Source organism: Dermacentor silvarum, chromosome 2 (assembly GCF_013339745.2).
Source record: "Dermacentor silvarum isolate Dsil-2018 chromosome 2, BIME_Dsil_1.4, whole genome shotgun sequence".
NCBI lineage: Eukaryota > Metazoa > Arthropoda > Arachnida > Ixodida > Ixodidae > Dermacentor > Dermacentor silvarum.
Window position 1 is genome coordinate 56430100 of NC_051155.1, and position 20444 is coordinate 56450543.

General features: G+C 46.8%; 1 pseudogene; it reads left to right on the plus strand.

Moving 5' to 3' along the window:
• The window catches only part of LOC119440051 (uncharacterized), a 132365-nt pseudogene that overhangs the window by 2229 nt on the left and 109692 nt on the right, over positions 1 to 20444 (plus strand).

The window sequence follows — 20444 nt, forward strand, 5'->3', positions numbered from 1 at the left end:
CATGGGCATGTGTGTACAGAGATATATTCATTTTTTTTTATAGTCATGTTTTCTTGGTCTTTCTCATTGTTCTTTCATTTTCTTGAGTTTTTGTGGCTTCTGTCGGTTGCTGCAATATAAACCACAGCAGGTGGAAGCTGGCACTAATCCTCATGTCTTATTGGTTGTCATCATCTAAAGTTGGCGCTTCACTCAAGACGTGCCTGTGGCAGCAACCTATAGAGCCACACGTTCACTGACATGTGTTACTCTCCTTCGCAATTATCGTAATGTGACCAGTTGTTTTGGGTCTGAAAAATGAGACTTTTGTAGAAAAATGGCTGTTCTTGAAGGCAAACTTTGGAAGCATTCTTTACCAGCAGCTTTGCCCTTTGTAGGACGGCATATATGTATATATATAACACTCCCAGTGCTAGTTCTAGTTGTAAAACATAAATACCCCAGAAAGCAGATGGGAAAACGGCTCCGCCGTAGCTGAATGGTGAGAGCATCGCACACGTAATGTGAAGACGTGGGTTCGTTCCCCACCTGCGGACAGTTGTTTTTTCATCCGTTTTCATTTCCATTAATTTATCATTTCTTTAATTTAATTAGTAAGTACAAGTAATTTCCCCTATGTTGTCCTTGGTGTCAATGTTTATTGGCTTCTTATGATATGATATATATATATATATATATATATATATATATATATTTTTACAAAACTCTTGAAATTTATTGCGTGGTATGAGAAAATGAGGCCCTCAGAAATAGTTTGCAACAAATTTCACTTCTCTACACCATGCTGTTTATTTTTAGAAAGTGGGACGTATTGGTCCAATTGACCCATTAGGGTCTCAATGCAAAATTATTTCTGACCACTTCCCTTGTGAACCGAAACATGAAATTTGTTTATGTGGTATAAATCAATGGTCGTGCTAAGGAGTAGCTAGCAGCTAATGACACTTATGTACTACAAGCCATTTAGTTTTAAGAAATGTGATGTACTTGACCCACCCACCGACCTTTGAGGGTCTCGATGAAAAATTCTGTGTAACCACTTCCCCCCGAAAATGGATCAGAGCACGACTGACAAAGTGGCACAGCGGAGGCCATGGACGAAATGTTTGTGCGCACTTTTTGCCAAAGCGTTGCACCAGTGGCATCAGCGCCTTTTTGCACGTGTATTCACAAGGGTGTACTTGTTGTCACCTCAAGATGCAAAAAATCGGTGCTTGTTGTGAGCTAAAGGTGTAAATCTGAATGCAGGAAAGAGGAATAGGGCATCTTGAGTATTTTTTTTTTCTTGCGAGCAGATGTGAGCCTAATTCAGGAAGCGTTCTCACAATGAAAATTTTGTAGCTTTCGCACGCTTGTCGCCAGTTAGTACCCATTCCCAAAACTGTTCTCGCATAAAGCATCGAAACTTTAAGATAGAAGACAGCATGAAACAAATGAGATAAATTTGCCCCTTTGCTGCTGCGAAGCGTTATGAGGGCGGTCCGATAAGTGCTTAGCCTTCAAAAGAAAACGAAAATTTTGGAATGGTGTCGATTTATTTCTCAACATAGTCCCCTTTCAACTCTCTACACTTGACCCAGCGATCCTCTATCTTCTTGATCCCGTCAGAAAAATGTCTTCTCCTGAGCTGCAAAGTGGGCTTCTGTGGCGGCGATAACTTCTTCATTCGACTCAAATTTTTGTCCGGCAAGTGACTTTTTCAAGTTGGGAAACAAGAAGAAATTACTCGGGGCCAAATCTGGAGAATGGGGCACCACTTCGTAGCCCAGTTCGACCAACTTGGCCGTGGCGACGGTGCAGGTGTGAGCTGGCGCGTTGTCATGGTTGAAGAGCACCTTTTTCTTCACCAAATGTAGCCGTTTTTTTCGCAATTCGGCGTTGAATCGGCCCAGTAATTCAGCGTAGTAGGGTCCTGTCACCGTTTTGCCCTTCTCAAGGTAGTTGACGAAGATCACACCTTGAGAATCCCAGAAAATGGTGGCCATCACCTTTCCGGCCGATGCGACAGTTTTCGCCTTCTTCAGAGCAGGTTCTCCGAGTGCAGTCCACTGTTTCGACTGTTCTTTGGTCTCTGGTGTGTACCAGTGGATCCATGTTTCGTCGACGGTCACAAAACGACGCAGGAACTCCTTCGGATTAAGCTTAAACAGCTTCAAACACTGCTCTGAAGTGGTCTCACAGACGCGCTTGTTGTCTGGAGTGAGCAAACGCGGCACCCATCGTGCCGACAGCTTTCTCATGCCCAAAATTTAGTGCAGGATATGACCCACGTGGTCTTTTGAGATGCCTACTGTCTCAGCTATCTCGCGCACCTTCAGTCGGCAGTCTGCCAATACGAGGTTGTGGATTTTTGCCACGTTATCAGCCATGGTAGCCGTTTGCGGGGCCCCTGGGCAAGGCTCATCAAAAACCGACGTGCGACCACGTTTAAACTCGTTGAACCAATTTTTGATCGTTGCCATCGAAGGAGAAGACTCACCGTAGACGGCATCCAGTCGCTCTTTGATTTTGCTACGCGATTTCCCTTCCAAAAACAAGAATCGAATCACCGACCGATATTGCTCTTTTACCATTTTTTAACGGACACACGAAAAATCACCTGCTTCCTCTTCCTCAAGCAGCCAAAAACAAAACCGCGAGCCCGATTCGACTGGACCTTTGCATGTGTCCCTCTAAGAAAGCATACTCAACGTCAGTATATGTCTCATGCGATAGTGTCGTGCTCTCGCAGTGAGGCTAAGTACTTATCGGACCGCCCTCGTATTGCGCACATAATAAAGTGGGGCGTATAGGTCCCATTGTCCTACAAAGGGTTAGCTTAAAGATTGGCTCCGAACTTTGCTCTCACCGGAAACTTGGGCTAAGTGTACAGTCGAAACGAAGGTGGATCAAAGAGTTACAAGAAAAAATTGTGCAGAAACCATCGACGCTGATTGTGAATGTAAGCAAATTGCCCCAAGCGAGCGAGAGAGAGCCAATGAATGATCGTTTTTCTCGGTGAGTTTGACCACAGACCATCAGCCACGAGAACAGCTCAAAGAAGCAAAGAAAGCTATTCGCTTTAATATGTACGTGTAGACGTAAGCTTCGTATTAGTGTGAAGGAACAGAAAGGTAGGACGGGAAGGGCCTGTTCACTTGCGCTGGTCGGTCCTAACGTCACATGTCTTGCACAAATATGTGTTCATTGGCCCAGCACTTTATTTTAACATTGTCACTCGCCCACCTGTGTAATGCTGTGCCATGTCCATGCTGACAGGAGTTCTTGGCACTCGTCACTGCTGCATTGAAGCTGCGAAGCGCATTTTCAGTGTTGGTACAAGATGCCCATTCCCAGCTGCAAAATAGACATATTGCTACTGCTGATCTTTTCTTTCTTTCACCACTGTCGTTTCAGTGTTAGCGCACATGAGAAACAGCTGTGATTAGACGCAGCTTTGCTGACCTCACACACGCGCCTACAATGCAGCAAAGTTTTGGCTCTGGAAATTCACACATTGTACAAAACTTGCATTTTGAGACAAGCTTATAAAATCCACCAAACAGCAAGCAGGGTTGAAATAAAAGTGCAGTGAAAGTGAAAAGAAAATGAGTCTGAGCTGTGGGTTTACCTAATCTATCCCCATCTAGCAGAATAAGAAAAGATCAGTACAGCAATAGCAAGAAACAACATAAACAACCAACCTCTACTACACTGAAATCTCCTAGTCATTGTGGTTACCATGGGGAATTTCCATAATGATTGTCCTTACCAAGGCTTGAACAGCCTATGTGCCAAATACATATAGTTTTTTTTTTTTTTTTGAACATTTCGGAATCCCAAGCACTAACGAAAACATGCTTTCTGCACACACGTTTCACATCAGTCAACACGTGCAGTTTTAAAGCTTAAGATTCGCCACTCGGTCAGAATGCGACAAGCAGCATGGTGCACCATTCCTATCAGCAACTTGGAACTGTGTAGAAATGTGGGACCTCTCCTGAAAGTCCCACAGGAAGTTTTCTTTTTTTCTATTATTAAGCTAAGTTGTCTTGCGAAGTTTTGTAATGCACAACTGGGTTGAGAGATGTATAAAGGCGATCAGTTATAAAAGGTGGGTGAAGTTCTACAATAACGAAAGTACAGGGGTCTTTCGTAAAAGAATACATGCTCTTTGTACTCTGACAAGCAGTGCATGAATGGAACTGGATGTTGGAACAATCCATTTCAATAATGTAATCTCAAAACTTTTGTTAAATTGGGAACTAGCATCGTTGAAATGCTTTTAAACTCATCGCTTGTGTGTACACACATAGTACCAGTGCTATTCCTACTTTTTCTTTCAGTACTTTTTAACCTTCCTTGCAATCGCTTCTTCCCTTTCGTTCTTGTTAGAGCTGGAGGTAGCATTGAAAAGAAGCAACGGATGTGAACGTGGAAGGCCTTTCTGTTGTTTCAAAGTCATGCCTGCTATAATCGAAGGCAACCCTTGGACCTAATATTTCACCTGTTGGAAGTGTGTATGACTGATCAGAGTTGCAAAGTCGTGATACATGGTAGCTGAGTTTTGTGCGGCTGTGCCGCATTGCTGCAGCTCTGCGCTTCATCAACCTTTGTCGGCACTCACTCACGTCTACAAACTTGAAGAAAAGGATGAAGCTTGAAAACAGACAGGCACGTATAGGGGACACACAAATAGTTTCTCGCAGCGGATGGTGTTGTGCTGCTTAGCTCGAGGACGTGGCTTCGATCTCCGCCGTGGTGGCCGCATTCTGATGGGGGCAAAATGCAAAACCGCTCATGTACTTAGGTTTAGGGGCATTTAAAGAAACCCAGGTGGTCAAAGTTAATCTGCAATCCTCCACAACGGCGAGCCTCGTAACCAGATTGTGGTTTTGGCACATAAAACTCCAGACTTTAATTTTTTGTTTAATTGAAGCTAAGCATGTGCATTCATGCATGTGCGCACATTCATAAAATAGGGCTAACATGGGCACGCCCTATCACAATTATGTAAAAGGCCAGCCTGCTGTCTGTTGCAAGTAATGACCAGCAACCTTTTATTTTTTTGCTGTAACATGCACTCACACTGTGGGCCAATGTGAAAGGGAACACTTTACCGGTGTTCAAACGGCGATTCCTGTAAATGTGCGAGTCTGAACACTTGCCTCACAGCTATTTGTTGTATAGTTCTTGCATGGAAGAATTTTTCTAATTGATCTTTTTAATTGAAAATTTAAGTGGAAACCTCGTCTCCCCTTTCATAATAATTATGTTGAAGCCCAAATTAGCATGAACAACAAATTTATTTTTAAGCAATGATTACCTGCAATGTATAGGTTCGAAGCTACCATGTTAATATGCAACAAGTAGCTTTTCGATAGAACATTTATTCTCATTGAATTTTTTTATGCTGGCATGTGGTGTTCAGTCGTTACAGCCTCCTGGAGGCAAATTGGGTGCTTCATAATGAGTACATTCTATCATAGAAATGTGAAGGTCACTGTCATCTTCGCTGGCTTTCATTGACCGCAATATTTAAATCGGGCCCTGCTGAATCTAAATAGTGATGTGTGAGCCAGAGCTAACACACACTGGAGTGCTCACAGCATGCTCTCTAACACACACACACAGCATGCTCTCTAAGCAACAATGGTAGCCTATACAGATTTGCTAAAAGTTATGCTTATGCACATTTACAACGATTGCACGCACGCAGAAATTCCATGCAGCATTTATTATTTCTTGGGTATGGTGATTCCTTTCCGTACAGCGAAAGAAACCTCAGGTAATATTTATGTCCCAACACGCATGGACAAAGGGACTCTCAATTTCTGCACTTGCATGTGTGTGTGTACGTGTGTGTGTGCACGTGCCTGACATTTCCTATAGACATCCTCCTAGCCATCTGTTATCTGAAAACGTTGCTCTGGCTTTTGTTGGTTCCTTAGCTGACTCTCTCGATGATCTTTGTGTGAAACATGTTTAAGGTTCACTAAACGTGCCCGGAGTTTTTTCAGAATGATCAGTTACCACGAAATAAATATCTCGCAGCCTGGAATCAAAATGTTAAGCCAAGCAACATCTTGCGCGCTTTTAGTTGCGTTACAAGAGTTGCACATTGCTGCATCTCTTCACTTTATGCATAACACTGCTCTCCAGCATAAGGTTGCCTGTTCGGTTCACGGCCATGGTGGCCGCATTCTGATAAAAGCGGAATGCAGAAGCACTTGTACACCCTACGTTGATTGCATGCTAAGTAACTCATAGGTGGTAAAAATCAGTCCAGAGCTCTCCACAATGATGTCCTTCATAACTAACTGTGCAGCTTCGAAACATTATACCCCGCAATTTAATTTGTAATGCTATGCGAACTCATGATTTTCCTGTTTATATTGTTTTATTATTTGTGCACAATTTTTTAAAGGCCACCTGTGGCAGATAGTGCAGTTAATTACTCTTTTGAAGGTTTTTCATGTGGAGAAGTGGATATTGTTGATCTGAGTCTTCATTTAGATAACTCGCGAAATTTTTTAAGTTACGAACTTTCTCATTACTGATTTTAGGGCACATGCTTATATAGCAGTGTTAAAGCTAATCTCTTTCCAAAGTAGTTCAATTTTGTTCTGTCATCATGCTGCAGAATAAGCATGTCTATGCCTATTCTTCAAGTTTTATCACGCGTCACCCTGTACTCCTGCCATCTAGCCAGCCTATCGTCATTCAGATTGTACCAATCACGAAAAAGCTGTACACCTACCATCTGTTCGAACCACTGCGCACCTTTCATTTTTTGTCAAGGCATGACAAGATTGGAATGTCTTTCTCGCTGACCTAGTGCTCCACTTCAGTAGCATCGACTTCAACGCAACGATCGAAAAATTTTATAACATTTAACACATCTGTAATAACCCACCCTCATGTAAAACCCCTTCACTGGGGCTTTTGAAGTATTGTAAATAAATAAATAAGTAGTTTTTTTTTTCTTTTTTTGCACTTGCACTCGCTAGACGCAATCTTTGTAACTGCGCTCATTACCTGGTCTTTGCAGCTGTGAAGCAACCCTACACTTTTTGCTTGCGTCCAGATGTTGTGTTCAACAATGCTTACTTGTCCTAGGTTTGATTGACAGATTGAATGATTGACAGCATTGAGGCTGCATTCTGAAGCTTTTGGGGATATCGCTTCCAAGGAAACAGGCAAAGCACCAACAGCTCCAGTGGGGCATCGCAAAGTACTACATGTCACACAAAAGTGCAAGTGTTCTCAGGTGTGATCACTCGAAAATTCGGCACCTGATTGCAGCAGTTGTAGTTGCTGCGCAGCAACTTCAGTCGATTGCTCACCACATCGCACTTCTGCGATGGAATTCAACGGGTTTCACCAACTCTCGTTTGCACTCTCTTGACCCTAACTTGCGACTTCGCCTACCACCTGGACTCTCCCGTTGTGAAACAACTTTGCTGTGTCGCATGTGGTTGGGTGTCGCATTTACCAACGCCTGTTTGTTCCTAATAGGGATGACCAACAGTGCGGCGTGCAATTTGTGCGGGTGCGACGAGACTCTCAAGCACCTTCTGTGTCACTGTCCATCTTTTGACACTCAACGACGTATTCTCCAAGCTAAACTCAACCTGTTAGATAACAGAACGCTCTTGGAAAAAAACATTCTTGGGCCATGGCCTGTGCATTCTTGCATGCAAAGTGCCACAAAAGCCCTTCTGCAGTTCGTGAAGAGTACTGGATTGTACGAACGCTTGTGACAGCAGAGATTCTTCTGTGACTGTCTCTGCAAATGACTGACTGCCTCTTTTTTTTTTCTTTTCTCTCCTTATCTATTCTTTCCCCCTCCCCAAGTGTAGGGTAGCCAACCGGGCACGTCCTTGGTTAACCTCCATACCTTTGCCTCTTCGTTTCTCTCTCTCTTGAAGACACTGAAAAATACTATCTGTATGACTACCCTTCCTTCGACAGCAAAAGGCTGCCCTCTGTGCTGTCACCAGGGTTGAGGTAGCGCAAGCATCTCACTTTCTTAATGTTTCCTTCACCTCCTACGTCACTGAGTAGGCGGTATTCAATTCACCTTGCCATGCTGACGACGGCTGACCTGTTGACAAAAGTTCGATGCCGGCAGATCACATGCGCGCTAGCAAACATTCGAAAAGCAAGATGCTTGTGCAATTTCACCCCAGCTAGATCTTGGCCCTTTCTTAAGAGCAGTTTCTTCAGACCATGGCCCTTTAGTCGCAGCTGCAGAAACCTCGAGCTGTATTAAATGCGAAGCATTCCTTGTCGAACATTTGCTACTTTGGCCGTATCTATCTATTTAGCCGCCTACGACTTTGTGCTCTCATGGTCGTTTCGTTAACTTGTTATGTACCAAAATTGGCACACTATGACAAGAGTATATGACGAACATAAATGATATGTCATGACATGAATAACATGACATGCATGTCATGTAGGTCATAAAACAGCCGCCTACGTCTGCTCTCATGGTTGTTGGTAGGTACCAAAATTGATAAATTATGACAGGAGTGTATGATGAACATAAGTGATAGGTCATGACATGCGTGTCATGTAGGTCATGACAACGACCGAGCGAAAAAGTTTAACACTCAAAAACCACTCAAATGGGTTTGAACGTGGCTACTAAGTGAAGGAAACACTATGGGATGTTGGTAGAATTCATGGTCACGAGTATGACTAAGGCTTTCGCCCTAAGGTCTCTTAGGTGTAGCTAAAGGGACTCCTGAGGACTCGTGACATGAATGTCGTGACATGCGTGTCATGTAGGTCATGAAAGAGCTGCCTACGTCTTGGTGCTCTCATGGTCGTTTTGTTAACTTGGTAGGCTCCCCGCACACTGCTTCGCGTAACATCGATTCCCACAGGGCGTGGGATATGCCGACTTTTTTTCTTGTAGGTCACTTTTGGGGATACTTTTACTTTGCTTGACTGTTTCGAAAAATGCAAATTAGCAATTTCTGGGTGGTGCATTACTTGCTGCCAGTGTATAGCATTTAAATTGGGCTGAGAGCCCTTTTAGTTGCAGCAAGGGTGCTACAGTAGCAAGTAATTATTTACAAGAAGTTGTGCAATTGCCTACCACTCAGTGGCTTACACGGGCACTCTGTTGTCAAGACTCTAATGACAAGACATCTAATGTTCATATAATTCCCTATTCATCTAGCACTAACAAGCCATTACCATCGTCTTGGCGCTCTTTGGCCACATCTGGCCCTTGCGCCAATAAACCACAATAATCATCATCATCATGTTGTCAAGACTATTCAAGGTATCACCATTTTGCGAAGTCTTGATAACAGCGCTGCCAATTTTTAGGGTATAGCGAGGGGCCACGTCGCTTTTGTGGCGAGCCCACACAGTTTCTCAACTGCAGCTATCTACCACCATTGCTGTAGATCCAGTGAGCAACATTATGTTCTTGAGAGTAATCTAGCGGAAGACTCAACATACAACTGGACAAGCTAGCACAGGCAACTAGTCTTCTACTGTTTGTTGCATCTTCCTCTCGATTAATGCCCAGCTTAATCACGTACCAGTTGGTTCAACTCTTCACCTTGTTACGTTATGTTTTTTGAGCACATTTTGAAATTGTGAAAGATAGTCCAGCAAGATGATTTGACAGGCTTGTTGTTGTTGTCTATTTTTGATAATGAAGCAGGTTGACACAAGGGCACAGGCACCTTGTCCTGTCTCCCTCTTAAAGAGTGTTGTCCTGTCCATGCTAATGTTAATGATGAAATGGTGATATCCTATTGCGACTACACTCATGGACTGGCATAGCATTTCCAAAGTGACTGGTGTGATTTGCTATTGCATCTTTTTTTTCTAGATGCCTGTCTGTTTTGAGCTTGCTGTGATGTTGGGTGAATTTGTTGTCAGCATTTTATGTAAATGACTTCCCCCCCCCCCTCCCTACACACGCACACACACACTTGTGGCTTAGTGGCCAAGGTGTTCCACTGATTAGTGTGAGGGTGCTGCTTCAGTTCTCAGCTGGACGGCTACAATTCAATTGGGGGAAAATGTGCAAATCTGCTTGGATTACAATGAATGTTGAATCCCAAGTGGTTGAAATTATTTGGAACCCACCACTGTGGCATCACTCATATCGTCGCTGTGTTGCTTTGTGGCTTTGAACCTCGCAAACTAATCAAACGGCACCTGTTTTGCCGTCTTCGTCAGGTGCTGCACCATGTGGACAGAGCGGCGACGTGCGCGCTGCCCTGGCAGCGCGGTGACGCTGCTGCTCCATCGCGAGCTGGGCTATCGACCGCGGCAGCCGACGCATGCCCTGGCCTTCGACTGTGTTGCCGAGGACCGGGCGGCCCACTATGAGCTGGAGGAGACGGTGAGCGCAGACATGCTATAGTGGTAGGATAGAGAGAATTACAAACAAGTGATGCACACGAGATCACTGTGTAAAATTGGTTTTTATGCCAATGTTTGTGTCCAGTGTGAAGATCTGCATGGCACACTTTAATTGGCTTTCAGACTAATAATCAGTAAAAACATTTGTGTTAGTTATGATAAAATTTACTTGTAGAGCACTTTAAGAAATGTATTCGTGATCGTGTGGTGTGTGTTTGCACGTGTGCATCAGCTTGTCTGCCGCCAAGCGAGCTTCTCAAACTAGATACCTCACTGTTAGGTGGTGTTCGAACCTCTTCAACACAAACTTTTCTGTTGCGCTGCTAAGCCCGATGGCGCGGGATCAAATCCCTATTGCCACAGCTGTATTTTGATAGGGGACAAATGCAAGAACTCCTGTGTAGTGCGCATCGGGTGTGCGTTAAAGAACCTCAGGTGGTCAAAATTAATCTGGATTCCCCCACTACGGCTTGCCTCATAATCAGGTTGTGGTTTCAACACGTAAACCCCCAGAATTTAATTCGAAGATACTCTGTTCTGCTCACATGCTGCTATAGCGTTTTATGTTGGTGCAAGTGTGCTTTTGTGCATGTACGCATGTCTGGATATGCAGATGTATAACTAGTTGTGTAAATGCACGTGCACATGTGTATTTGTTGGTACTGTGTACATGCTTAGGCACTTGTGTGTTCTTCTGCATTATGCATTTCTGTGTGCCTTCCTCTTTGTGTGTGTGTGTGTGCATGTGTGTTGACATGAAGTTTCATAATTGCAAAGCTTTGTTGCAGAAATTGCCAAGCTTCGGTAGGCAGTTCTTTTTACCTCTTCTTTTGCAGGCATGTAATCTACCACAATCAGTTCGGTCAACGTTCCTAATGGCATTCAGCCCTGACTGGTGAGTTCTATTTCCTCATTCACATTGCGCTAGGTGGAACATGGTAGTTAAGGTGACAGACAAACGTTTAGAATGTGAATCGAGACAGCCCCGCTGATGAAATCGTATTGACTGTAACGAGCACTGCTTTCCTCATTAAACGAGGATTTGTATATTTAATTCTTCGCAACAAATTACAAAAAAGGACCTTTGGCACCCTCATGTAGCAAAAGCACGACAGAAAATAGGATGTCCTAGCATGCGGCCTTCTATTAGTGTATGCGGCTTCTCGGCCTTTTTTAAACATCGAAATGCAATACACTTAAATACTTAGAGCGCAGCTCTTAGCTGGCCGTTCCTGCGGCGAGCGTAGGCGTTGGCATCAATTATACCCGGGCGAACCAGCACAGCGAAAGAACTTGAACTGTTGTTCAAATTATGAGTTTACCCATTTTCTATGACTGACACTTTATTGATGTATTTTACTGTTGTAACACCCAGTTTGTATTTTTGATAACCTATTGTTGTAACACCGAAATTCTATTAGTGATGCCTTAAAGTATCGTTAATAAAATGAGAGCGAACGCGGCACGCAACGGAGGACGAAAAAAGATGCAAGAGCGGTGAGGTGCAAAGAGGAGGGTATGGCGAAAGCTTGAGAAGAAAAGCGTAGTGGGGCGACGATGGCTACTAGATGGCGGCAGAGTAGCACGCGTGGTCCGTCGGCGGCTGCTGCTGTGAATTGCGCCCACACGTCACTCATACGCTGGCCCTATGCGCTGGCTCTCGTGATCTCCAAATTAGCGAGGCAGTCCCGCCACACTTTGCTCCGTTTGCAACGTGTCGCACAAGACTGATTGTCCCTGCCAGCCAATATATAGCGAAATGAAAGCACGTATAGAGCTGCGCTCAAATTTCGCGTTAGGGAGAGAGAAAAAAAGACTTTTATTTTCACGCCAACATCTGGGAGTATCGTAATTGTCAGTGAATTTTTCTGTGGCACACAATGCGCTGCTAAATCTTTGATTGGTATGAATAGAAAAGGTTTTCGATGACCTCTGAGATGGGGACAGTGCATGCTATAGCCTGTTCTCGGAGGCCATAGTGGCTCTGTGTGAGCTTGCACCCATCGCCAGAAGAGAGCACCACATTGCCGCTTGCTAGCACTAAGATATTCAGCAGCCACAGATGCAGCAACTTATTTAGGAGCATTTTTATTTTCAGAATGGCTTAAAAAGTCCCAATGCGAGTGGTTAATGAAAGTTGCACTCACTCCTGAGAAAGCCGCCCATCATTATGTTTTCTGGTGGGCTGTTGATCTCGCTCTCACTTCTCATTGTTGCTGGCGTTGGGACTCCTAGTTTTTGGAGAAATTCCACTTACACAAGATTTCTACGTGCTATTGGAAGTAACCGCCGCAGGTATGAACACTTCCGAGGATGAGTGTTTCGTTGCGCCATCTGAACTGGGTTCTTAAAAATCAATTGTCAGTCCCTTTAAGATGTACAGTTGACCACAAAAGTTTACGGTCCACAGGATCTTAGAAAAGGCTGAATATCTCCGCAGCCTCACAACTCAGCCTGGTATTCGCATTTGCAGCCTCTACTAGTAAAGTAAACCCTCGTTATCTCAAACTCTGATATCTTGAAATATTGGTTTAGTCGAAATGTTTTCCTTGCTCGTTGTCAACTCAACTTATTTTTCACCTCTTTTCTCGAAATGGTTTTGTGCCATACTCTGGATATCTCGAAATTTGGATTGAGAAAATATTGGGAAAAAGTCATTACCCAAAGATTTCCATACTTTGTGCGTAGCTGCAATATTGTCAAAAAGTGATAGGACGGCGAGTTTGTAATGAATTCCGCTTCATTCTACACCACTTTTATCTACCATTCACGGCCGGCTGCGATCTCACTGATAATGCTGACGGAGTGTCGCTCTGACCCCCGACGAAGCACGATAAGCCCGAGAAGGTACACGTAACCTCTGCAACATGCTCGCTCACACGTGCCCGGAGTATCGTCAGTTTGCTTATTGGCTGTGCTCTGCGCTTCTATGCTTGTGGATCCGAGTGCCATGTCATGCCACGCTATCCATGTATGGATATCACGTGCTGCGCGATGCCACGCAATCCGCACTCTACACCAGCTGCGCCGGGTATTTGGTATGTTTCTGGCATTTTCTTAGGTAACAAGTTGAAGGCCGTGACTTTGTAGCGATGCTTTATTTTTCACACTGTTTCTTATTGCGTTTGGGCAGTGGTCAAAGCGACGCTCCGTCCCTGTTATCAGTGGGATAGGCCAGCCAAGAACGGATGAAAGAGTGGCATATAATTGAGTGGAAGGCATGGGTGCAAAATTGCGGCCCTTGGGTGGCGTTTTCGGTCGACCACTTTTTTGGGATACAAGCACTTTCACGATATTTCACGTGACTAGGCTTTGGACACGTCGGTGCTTACGTGCAACACCGTTTGCTCGGCTCTGTGCCAGGATTGCCGTTTCTCGTGAATGTCAAACATGCTGGGTGCCGAGTGACAATATCTCGTAAAAGTGATCTGCCCAAAATACCGCTCCTAGTATATTGATCTTTTGCAAGGAATTTATTGGCTACTGGTGCCTATTTCAAAAGGGTCTGTGTGGTCAATGTGCAACCAGGGGCTTATATTTTTGGGAATTTGCTTATCTCGAAATCGCGATTATCTTGGAATTTCCCCCGGTTTTTGCAACTTCGGGTTGACGCTGTTTCACGGTGTGTGCAAACAATATTGCGATGTACGGTTTTACTGGATACAGTCGCAGGCTGCTTGGAAATGCAACGGAAATTGCGAGAAAAGATCGGCTCCAGTGATTTCCATGAGCACCAGTAAAGTTTTGTAAAAATCGCTAAGGAGTCTTAAATGTGTAGTGTCGACTTGCCGAGACGGCGTGCTAGGAAAGAACATCCGACCCGTTTAGTAATTCAGACCCATTCACCATATCGTGCTGCTCTCATGCGGACATTGCGTGCAGCCTTTAAACATAGCCATGGCTCTCCTTGGTCGAAACTGCTCCTGTGTCATTAGAAGCTATTGGCTGCCGCCACAAGCAAGTGGTAAACTAAACCATTTTTGGCACTGTTTGGTTCCTCGGTCTAACTGTGCGATGCCATGTCATGCACCGCAGCACCAAAGTGGCATCGACGCACGGGGACCACCGCATCCACGTGTGTGAGGTGGCTACGGGCAAGCTGGCGCACACCCTGGAGGGCCACCCCCGCACTCCGTGGTGCTTGGCCTTCCACCCCACCTCCAACCACATCCTGGCCTCGGGCTGTCTGGCGGGACAGGTGCGCGTCTGGGACCTGCGGGTGAGTGGCCACTGCTCGTCCACCGCTTTGCCCAACTGTCAGGTGAGGCTTTGCTGCTACTGTACTATCTCGGGTAAGATTTGGCTACTCTGCTCAGCTCCAGACACGCTCATCATACAGTTGCGGCGCTTATTTGGCCTTGCAGGCTTTTTTGACGTTGGCAACTCGCGCTGTTCTTTTCACGCTTAGAAGAGCCAAGAATTGTGCAAGTCGGTTTACATTCAGGGTTGAGGGCAGTGTTAGGAACGAAAATAAAGGAAGCGGCATGACCATTGCGGAACGAGATGGCAAACATTGGCACCATGTTTTTCGTCTCGCTTTCTTCGTCTCTTGCCCTGCCCCCAATTATGGTACCCTTTTTCACCTCTTGCTTACTTGCGTATTAGTGCGCCTTTCTCATGTTGAGCGGTAGCCAATTTTGCCATTGCATGACATTTATGCTCATGCAATGAATCTGTGCTCTCGATAACTTCTAACATTAATGAAGATGTCACCTGAACTTGTCGTTTTAGTCTCTTGTGTTGTTTTATCTAGACTGATTACAGTAAAACTCCGGTGATACGAACCCGGCTGGTACGAATTTCGGTGTGATACGAATTCGTAACATTCCCCGGCCGAAATACATTGCTCACAATACGAAAAAAAATTGTCTGTTCCGAACGTGTTGCCGCGCCGCTACGGATCATACGAGCGCGTGAGCAACAGCGGCAGCGGCCGAGCCAGCGGGGCCACCGGTACAGACAAGCCGGCACAGCGGTATCTGGGCGGGGTCCATAGTCGCCAAGCAACCGACTACGTCACGCGGCTGCACAATCTCTCAATGGTCCCCACGTCGAGCGGACCGGACCACATCACAGCCTAGCCGATGCTTAGCGAGAAAGTAGACGAGGACCGCTGCAGCAACGACGACCGAGGCGCAGCCCTGACGGTCAGAACGCACCCTGCACTCGACGTGCTCAGGTGTTCAGTGGCGTGCGAAAACATTCCCAAGATCACGTGCGCGCACTTATATGCCTTTCAGAAGGCGATCGTTGACGATTTGGACAAGAAGGAAACGTCCCATTGATACGTTTTTCAAGGGACCACGAAAAAAAAAAAGCCACAGTTTCGCCTGAAAGATGAAGCAACGGAAACACAGCAGCAGCAGCGAGCGAATTGACCTTTGCGCTGTCTCTCACTTCAACGCGAACTAAACGTCGAAGGCACAGCGCATACGAAGTTACTGGCACTAGGCGAACTTTGTCAACATCGCAGATCATTTTGACGATAAGGTCCGCGCGGGCGCGCACCATGCGCACGTCCCAGATCACTTTCAGGATACGGCACCCGCGCGGGTGCATCGTATCTGAAACATGCCGGTCGCTTGTTGCAACGCACCGGTCGCTTGTTGCAATGTACAAACTGGCTGCACCGCTAAGTTTGCGTGACCGCCACATTCAAACGCAACATAACATGCAGGAACATTATAGATTGGCGAAGTATCACGGGGAACGCCCGGTTACAGTAAAAGCTCGATGATACGAATCTCACGGGGTCATGAAAAATATTCATATTAGCCGAAATTCGTATCATAGACACACAATTAAAACTACTGTCGAATCTCGATAATTCGAACTCGAAGGGGCCCGAAAATTTGTTCGAAATAAAAGGACGTATTTTTGAAGTACTCGTGCACCATAGCACGATGCACGAACGGTGCGAGTCGTGAAATATCGCGGCGCGCAAGCGCATAGCAAGCGCGGGCCACGAAACTGCCCACGCCGGCTAACGGTCGCTTCCCGATAACGACAGAAAACGAAGCTTCAGGTAGCGAGCGTGCGGCGCCGGCACAAGGATGCGCGCGGAGACCGTCGAAGGTGAGGGAGGAGGGCGGCAGGGAAGCGGATATGGCCGCGTCAACTCCGCCGCTTCGGTGGCTCCCCTCGCCCTCCCTCTCAACTCCCTCGTAGCTCTCTCACCTTCGACTCCGTGCGCACATCTCCGTGCGCGCCCGCCGCCGTGCTGGCGCCAGCTTATTTTAGCCGCCCCCTGAAGTTTCGTTTTCTGCCGTTATCGGGAAGCGAGCGTTTGCGGGCGTGGCAGTTTCATTGGCCCGACTGTGCCTCCGCCGCTGCTTCCCTCTGCGCTGCTGCCGCAGCGTGCAAGGTCAACATGTGACTTGAAAATAGAGAAGGGTTCACTGCCATTTTATCCCCGTGGCTGAGACGTCGGCACTAGTGTGTGCTAGAATACGGTTGTCTAGAACACTCTAGTCGGCACGTACACGCTTGTTCTGGCGCGATGCAGAAACGGCGACCTTGCAATTTGAGAGGGGGAAATTTCCGCCGCGGTTTTTTTTTTTTTTTTTTCCCATTCCTTCGCGCGCGGCATTGAGGGGTCTTTCCTGAGCTTTTGATCTATGGCTGTGTCGGAGCAATGCCAGTCAGAGGCGCCGCCGCGTTATTTGGCGTGCTGCTAAGAGCATTGTCGGTGCGCGGTATGTTCGAAGTAAGCGTGTTCTAATTAATGACATTCGACTGTAGCTAAATTAAAGAGTCAGAGGTGAACTCACTCAGGCACATGTACGTAAAAAGCATTTATTTCTTGAAGCGCCACCGCTTCAAACTCCTCGCGCCCTGTCGCGGAGTCCGTGCTGTCGGGCGCCGCGCCCTGTCGCGGAGTCCGTGCTGTCGGGCGCCGCGCCTCCGCACCAAAAGAGAAGGAGAGAAAGCGCGTGACTGCACGCTGTTCTCTTTCGCGGCCGTCGGTGGGGCGGCGTTTATTCGTATCAACCGACGCAGGCTGAAAATCGATTCGTAACAACCGTTCTCTAGCATGTTGCAAAGTAATGGGGCTCGGCCGGGACCACAGAAATATTCGTATCATCCGGAAATTCGTATTAGCCGTGATCGTATCATCGAGCTTTTACTGTATTCGAACGCGAAAGCATTTGCTATGGTTACCGCGCACCGACAATGCTCGCAGCAGCGCGCCAAATCACGTGGCGGCACTTCCGAGCGGCATTGCTCCGACACCGCCATAGAGCAAAAGCTTGGGCGAGACCCCTCAACACCGCACGGAGAAAAGAAAAAAAAAGGAAGAACCGTGGCGTCACGCCAAGGTCGCCGTTTCTGCGTGGCGCTGGAACACGCGTGTACATGCCGACGTCTCAGCCAACGCTCGCTTCAACGGCAAAAAACGAAACTTCAGGGAGCGGGCTAAGCGGCCGCTTAGCCCGCTCGGGAGCGGCGGACCCGCACGGAGACAGTCGAAGGTGAGGGGGCTAGGAGGGCGTTGAGAGGAAGGGCGAGGGGAGTCACCGAAGCGACAGAGTTGCCGAGGCCAAATCCGCTTCCCTGCCGTCCTCCTCCCTCACCTGCGATGGTCCCCGCGCGCGCCCGTTGCCGTGTCGTCTCGTCATCTTTACAACCACAATATCTCTCTCGCCGTGCCTGCGCTGCCCACTCCCTGAAGTTTAGTTTTCTGCCGTTATCACGAAGCGAGCGTGGGCCGTTTCGTAGCCCTCGCTCAATATGTGCTTGCACGCCGCGATATTTCACGAATCGCACCATTCGTACGTCGTGCTATGGTGCACGAATATTTCAAAAATAAGTCCTTCTTTTAATTCGAACAAATTTTTGGGCCCCTTCCAGTTTGAATTATCGAGATTCGACTATACATGAATGTCAATGGGATTTATGAAAGGTCGGGACCGCAAAAACGCGACGTAGCAGCCGGGAAAATGCAGCAGCGAGGAAGCTATTAGTGGGATTCCACTATTAGAAATCTTTTCTTGTAAAAATAAATTCATTTTTCTTGATATTGTGTATGTTTTGATGATATGAATTTCGGGTGATATGAATATTTCACGCGACCCCGCGAGATTCGTATCACCAAGGTTTTACTGTATACATATCTAGAACATATAGCACATAACAGACAATGCTTGTAATCATAGGGGGTACTTGTGTTCCATCATTATATGTAAGTGGGATGCATTGTAATAAATTCAGTTGTACAATAGGGCCACCAAAGCAAAGTGTCTGTTCTGCCAATGTTGGTAGCCATTCCCTCGCTTGCCTGTTTCAACACTTTTCTGCAGCCCATCTGTTTCTTGCCAATAGGATGAGTACTTTGTCGTTTCGATAACACATTCACACTGGCTATTGACAGAAGTTGTGCAACACACCGTAGCAACCAACATTCACACTGTCAAATGCAGCCTGCTGATCACTTCACTGATATGTCTCTATAATATTGGTGCCGTTTGTGCCTGCTTTCGCACCAAAAAATGAGGCTCTTCATGATTAAGCAGTGTAGAAAAATGCGATAAGAGAAATTTCCCTCTTACATCAAGTAGGCAAAAATATCAGCATTCCGGAGTGATGGCCTCATCATGACTGCATCTGATATTGTACAAATGCTTGCATCTTTCTGCTTTTATTGCAATAGCAATTATACAGTTAAACCTGCTTATAACGAACCTCCATATAACGAATTCCTGGATATAACGAAGTTTTTCTACTCCCCGCCGTTACTCCATAGAAGCACATGTATTTGAGACCTCTACGTAACGAAGTGGCAGCGTTAGACTCCCTCGAAATAACGAATTTTCCCCACCGACAACCTAGAGATTTCGCCCCAAATTTTGTCATTTTTGCGCGAGCAGCAATCGGAAGCACCTTCTCCGCTCCGACAGAATGCGAAGTGAGCACACGTGTGCGTGCGTGCGAGCGTGTGTGAGGCGGGCCTGCATCCCTCTACCCGGCGATCTTGCCGCCGCGGCCATGACATTTCCCCCTCCCTTCATTCAAACCTGATCCTGCCGCTTGCTGCAGCTGGCCTAGCCCGCCAAGCCGGCACTCTCTCCTTTTCCAACTGATGTTGCCGACGCGCTGGCAGACGCTGTGACACATCACAGTCGATGAGCGTGGACACGTGCTGTCAAACGCTTGCGGCGTGTGGAAACGCCGCTGCAGAAGCGAGCGAAGTGACGTTCGTGTTGTTGTCTATCGCTTCAACACAAACTGAGCACCGAGAACACACAGCACGCACAAAGCTACGAGCCGCCGACGCACCTACACTGCCTAGACTCTGCCTCAACGCAGATCGCTTTCAAGATATGGCACGCGGCGTGCCGCCGCGCAGTACGCAGTTGATGCCAGAGTACAGTACAACGCCGCCCGCTATCCCTTGCTCCCTCGCCAGTGCCTTGAACCACAACGGAAGAAGGCGCGCTTCTTCCTGCCTGCTTTTCTTTCTTGCGCACGCGAGATTTAGATGCGCTCGTCGGCTCCCCTCGCATGTTTTCACTCGCACATACAGCATACGGCGCGCGGCGACTGTGTTATCGCCCTTGGACTTTCGTATAACATCTATGAGCCAAAACCAATTTTAGGGCCACAACGCGTCATAGACACCATCTTTAGACAGCAAATACGGATCTCGAGGGCCATACTTTTGCTGGCGGAAACCGAAAATATGTTATAGTTGTCGCCCCCGGCACTTTGGGCGGCCAATGCCATCGTCAAGCCACCAAGCCAAGTGGCATGAAAAGTCAAAATGGCCGCTTGGGCCGGCGCGGGGTGGCAGTTCGCAATGTATGATGCGGGAACGGTCCCACAGTTGTGACACAACAGCGGGGTTACCAATGCATTGGGTTGGGAGCTATGTCGGGACCGGCCGAAAACGACGGTAACATCCGGGAAAACGCAGCACCCGAACGTAACAGTGGGGTTCTACTGTAACATTATACGACACTACGATGCCATCGTGAAGCTCGCTCTTCGTTTCCGATGCCTCGCGCTTGTGTGAAACGACACGCGTCCACGCATCCAGTACCTGGTGTGACATTTCAAGCATGAGTGCT